Source organism: Chionomys nivalis, chromosome 2, assembly GCF_950005125.1.
Source record: "Chionomys nivalis chromosome 2, mChiNiv1.1, whole genome shotgun sequence".
Lineage (NCBI taxonomy): Eukaryota > Metazoa > Chordata > Mammalia > Rodentia > Cricetidae > Chionomys > Chionomys nivalis.
Window position 1 is genome coordinate 70,258,004 of NC_080087.1, and position 5,929 is coordinate 70,263,932.

Here is a 5,929-nt window from a genome sequence, read left to right on the forward strand (position 1 = left end):
GGCCTCAGTTTCCCCATTTATTACTGGCTTCAGTGGGGACCACTCTGTGTGAGTGGTGTGTGTCTCTGTGAGGCTAAGCATGGTGTGTGTGAAAAGCAGTCAACATCAGATATCTTTCTCCTTCAATCTCCCCTTATTTTTTTTTTAAATATTTATTTATTCATTATGTATACAATGTTCTGTCTGTATGCCTGCAGGCCAGAAGAGGGCACCAGACCTCATTACAGATGGTTGTGAGCCACCATGTGGTTGCTGGGAATTGAACTCAGGACCTTTGGAAGAGTGGGCAATGCTCTTAACCTCTGAGCCATCTCACCAGCCCCCCTTATTTTTTTTTATCGTCTTTTAAATTTTTTTGTTTGTTTTTTGTTTTTCGAGACAGGTTTCTCTGTGTAACAGTCCTAACTGTCCTGGAACTAGCTCTTGTAGACCAGGCTGGCCTTGAACTCACGGATCCGCCAGCCTCTGCCTCCCCAGTGCTGGGTGAAATTTCTTTTAAAGATTGTTTTTAATTATGTAGATGGGGGGTATGTGCGAAAATGCAGTTTCCTATAGAGCTAGTGACATAGAATCCCCTAGAGCAAGAATTAAAGACGGTTTTGAGATACCCAATATAGGTGCTAGGAACCAAACTCAGGTCCGTCTGCTCCAAGAACAATAAGTACTCTTGACTGCTGAGCCATCTCTCCAGCCCCTCAAATTATTATTATTATTATTTTTTTTTTTTTTTTTTTTTTTTTTTGGTTTTTCGAGACAGGGTTTCTCTGTGGCTTTGGAGCCTGTCCTGGAACTAGCTCTGTAGACCAGGCTGGTCTCGAACTCACAGAGATCCGCCTGCCTCTGCCTCCCAAGTGCTGGGATTAAAGGCGTGCGCCACCACGGCCCGGCTTTATTATTATTATTATTGTTGTGGTTTTTTTAGATTTATCTATTTTGTATGAGTGCTTTGCCTACATGCTCATGTGTACACCATATGCGTCTCTGTTGGATAGCTTGGAGCTGGAGTTATGGATAGTGAGAGCCATCATGTGAACCTAAGGCTTTAGCAAGAGCAGTAAAACAACAGGGCTCCTAACCGCCGAGCTATCTCTCTCTGGCCCACCCCCTTTTGTTTTTGTTTTGGAGTTTGGCTGGGTTTTTGTTGTTGTTGTTGTTGTTATTGTTTTGTTTTGTTTTGAGACAGGATCTCACTATGTAGCCTTGGCTGATCCAGAGTTCAACTTGATCAGGCTGCCTTCAAACTCATAAATATCCACATGCCTCAGCATTCTGAGTGCTGGGTTTAAAGGTGTGCATCCACATATCTGGCTTATTTTATTCTTTTTATTTTATGCATGAGTATGTGTGTGCATGTGTGTGTGCATGTGCGTGTGTGTGTGCATGTTTGGTGCCCTTGTGGTTCAGAAGATGAGATCTGTTCCCTGGAACGCTTACTACTGTTGTTTAAAAATATCTTGATGAGTTAAACAACACGCATTTTTATACTACAGTTGTGAAAAGCAGAAGTCTAAAATCAAGGTGAAGGCAGGAGTCCTTCTTCAGGCCTCTGGTGCAAAGCTGCTTTCCATCCCTTTAACAGTTTCTAGGAGTCACCTACTTTCTGCGCCTGTGGCCACTCCCTTTGGCCTCTGCTTGCGTTTTCTCATCACCTTGTCTGATCCTCATCCTCCATCATCCTTCTTGCTAGGATCTTGTTATTATGAGGTACTCACGCCCACCAAGATACACCAGGATGTTCTCTTTGCCTTGGGATCCTTAACAGAGAGCAGGGTGTGGTAGCACATACTTTAAACTCAGCACTCAGAATGCAGATGCAGTCAAACTTCTGTGAGTTTGAGGAGAGCTTCGCCTGTTTAGCAAGTCCCAGCCCAACCAAGGCCTTATAGTAAAACCCTGTTGCCCCTCCAAAAAGTCCTTAACTGAATCTCATCTTCAAAGTTTCTTTTGGTAATAAGGTCACATAGTCACAGATTCTGGGAATTAGGAGGTTTTTTGTTGTTGTTGTTGTTGTTATTGTTGTTTGGGGGTTTTGGGGTTTTGTTTGTTTGGTTGGTTGGTTTGTTTTTCGAGACAGGGTTTCTCTGTGGCTTTGGACTTTGGAGCCTGTTCTGGAACTAGCTCTTGTAGACCAGGCTGGCCTTGAACTCACAGAGATCCGCCTCCCGAGTGCTGGGATTAAAGGCATGAGCCACCACCACCCAGCAGGTTCTGAGAATTAGAATTAGAATGTACAGGTCTGTGTATAATATATGCATGTGTGTATATGTAATGATATATGTCATACAGTATAAATGTACAATAGCATATTTATATGTATATATGAATATTGCACACATATATCATGCTGGTAGCCTAGATGAAAGTTATCATGCATTCTATGAACTTTACAATATGATACATAGATATCCTATGAATGCTTTACAATAACCTATAAGGAATATAATCATATAACTTTGCCATCTCTACTGAAACACTCCAGAGTAAAACGGGTCCTATTAATTAATAGCATATACCTGTAATCACAGTACTTGAGACAAAGAAGAGCTCAAGGTCAGCCCCAGCTATATAGCAAGTTCAAGACTATCCTGGGCTACATGAGATTCTGTTTCAAAAGGGGAAAAAAAATCTGGAGAACGGGGCTAGGGAGAGAGCTCTGTTAGTAAAATACTTGCCGCACATGCTTAAGAGTTTCATCTCTGGCACCCACTGGAGAGTAACCACTGGAGAGTGTGGTGATGCATGCTTGCTATCCCGGTGATGGAGACATGGAAGCTGGAAGTCCTTGGGACACAATAGCCAGGCACTATAACTTAATTGGCAAGTTGGTGTTGAAGAGATGGCTCAGCAGTTAAGAGCATTGACTGCTCTTCCAGAGGCCTGAGTTCAATTCCCAGCAACCACATGGGTGGCTCACAACCATCTGTAATGAGATCTGGTGCCCTCTTCTGGCCTGCAGATGTACATGCAGACACAGCAGTCATACATTTAAAAAAAAATTTAATCAAAAATCAATCCAGGTGGTGGCAGCACATGCCTTTAATCTTAGCACTTGGGAGGCAGAGACAGCAGATATCTGAGTTCAAAGTCAGCCTGGTCTACAGAGTGAGTGCTAAACCAGCCTGGTCTACACAGAGAAATCCTGTCTCAAAAAATAAACAAATAAAAAAAATCTTAAAAAAAAAAGAAGTCAAGGTGGACAACTCCTGAGGAATAACACTAGAGCTTGACCTTTGGCCTCTGCAAGCATTATGCACACATGTGTATGCACATCTGCACACACACACACACACACACACTTACAAATAATAAATTACAGATGACAGATGTAGGGAGTGTAGCCAGAATACATTATATACATGTATAAAATTTCCAAAAAGCAATTTATATTTTTCAAAGGGATGAAAACTTATCATAGAACACCAGGCATAAAACAAAGACATACAATGACCAGGTTTCTAAAGCCCTATACAGCTGCTCTCTTGCCTTTGCTCACTCATCTCTGGACACTCTGGCCTCGTCAGTGTCATAGCCTCAGGATCTCTACACTCACTCTTTCTCTGCCTAGACTACTCCTTGTCTTTTGTCTGTGTGATTCATTTTTCTTCCCAGCCATCATATCTAAATTCATACCTATTTCTAGAAACACTTTCCAGGAGAAACGGCTCAGTGATTAAGAGCACATGTTCTTGAAAGAGTTCATGAGCAGGGTGGTGGTGGTACATGTCTTTAATCCCAGCACTTGGGAGACAGAGGCAGGCAGTTCTCTGTGAGTTCAAAGGCAGCCTAGTCTACAAAACAAGTTCCAGGACCACCAGGGCTGTTACAGAGAAACTGTCTCAAACATACAGGGGCCTGAGTTCAGTTCCCTGCACCCACTCTGGGCAGCTCACAACTCCTGTAACTGCAGCTCCAGGGGGTCCAACAGCTTCTCCTGACTTCCAAGGACACCCTAATGCACACACTCACACATGCATACACACACACACTCAGACACACAAAATCTTAAGAAGAATTTCCTTACTCTTAGTCATATCTTCAGCACAAACCATGACTGCCTAAAATAGTTAACTATTTCTTTGCCTTGTTCACCAACTGCCCTCTCCGCTATCACAGAAATCCTATAGGGCAAGGAATTTTGCTGATTTAGCACCCTGGCATATCCTTACCATTCCGAAGAGTACATGACTCAAATTTCATATTCAATAAAAATTGCTAGAATGAAGGTGGTTGAATAGATTTACCATTTCAGGGAACATCATGTTCCTTGGGAACACCCTATGATTAATTTGGGGATTACATGGGTGTCTAACAGCTTTGGGAACCTGACCTAGAGAAGGCTATGGCTTGTATGGAAGTCTAATAGAGACTGAATTCCACATGGTTGAGTGCAGATCTATGGTGCCCCCACTGGAGTGTAGGGATTATACTGGGACCTATGTGAAGATTAGGACTTAACAGCAAGCACAGACAGCAAGTATAAACTGCATTGTGGTCTATCTGCCTATCTATCTAGATATACGAACCATTAGAGCCAGAGAGATGGCTCATTGGTTAAGAGCACTGCTGCTCTTCCAGAGGACCTGGGTTCAATTCCCAGCACCCACATGGCAGCTCACACCTGTTTGTAACTCTAGTTCCAGGGTTTCTGACTCCCTCACACAGACATACATGTAGGCAAAACATCAATGAACTTAAAAGTAAGGTATATATTTGAGCCAGGCATGATTGTGTACACCTTTAATTACAGCACTCAGGATGCAGAGGCAGGTGGAGCTCTGAGTTTGAGACTAGCCTGTTCTACATAGTTCCAGGACAGCCAGGGCTACATAGAGAAACTTTGACTCAAATAAAAAATATTTATTTTATGTGTAAGGGTGTTTGGCCATGAGTATGTGTGTGAACCACACGTGTACTCAGTGCCCTGGAGCCAGACTCCCCTGGAATTGGAGTTACATATGGCCATGAACTGTCACATGGGTGCTGAGAATCAAACCTGAGCCCTCTGGAAGCAACCTGGTTCTCTTAACTGCTGAATCATCTCTCCAGGGCTGTAATCCCACAGAGGCAGGAGGATCAGAAGTTCAAGGTCATCTTCAATCACTTGAGGGCAGCCTGGGCTAGACTTTATCTTAAAAGACAATAACAGGACGTGGAGCTCTGATAATGGTGGAAACATAGACTTTGCCCCAGTGGTACAGTGTGTCGACCTCAGAGGACATGGAGAAATAGATCACGCTTGGGTCTACAACTCCCCGAAGTCCTTCCCTTCTCTGCCTCCTTTATCCTCTGCTCACATCCAACACACACAGCCTGCAGTATGTTCCCATCTAAGTCCGGCAGCTTTCCCTCCTCCTGTGAATACCTGCACCCCTGACAATCCTTGCTTCTCTTTGTCTGCCTCCATGTCTCCTATCCCTGCCCCTTTCAGTTCCTTTTTATTTTCGGGGGGTGGGGGTGTCTTACATAGCCAGGCTGTCCTCAAACACACTATATAGCTGGAATGGCCTTGAACTCCTAGTCCTCCCTCCTTCCTTTTCTCTTTCTGTTGTCTCTCTCTCTCTCCCGCCCTGTCTCTGCTACCCTACATCTTCCCATCTATTAATGTATGTCAGACTTCTCTTTGTGTCTCCATCTCTGCCTGTCCACTGGTCCTGTATCTCTCTCCATCCTTCCAGGCATCCCTCTCCCCTCCAGCATCCCTCCTCTCCATCATCCCTCCACCCATTCCTACATCCCTCCACCCATCCCTGCATCTTCCCACCTCCTCTCCATCAGTCCAGCTTCCAGGCCCGCCCCCTGCCACTCCCCCACCCCTCTCCGAAAGGGTTAACTGTGGGGAAGGGCCGGGAGTCCCCGGATGGTGATGTCAGCGTGCCGGAGAGAAAGGACGAGGTGGCGGGGGGAGGCGGAGAGGAGGAGGAGGCGGAGG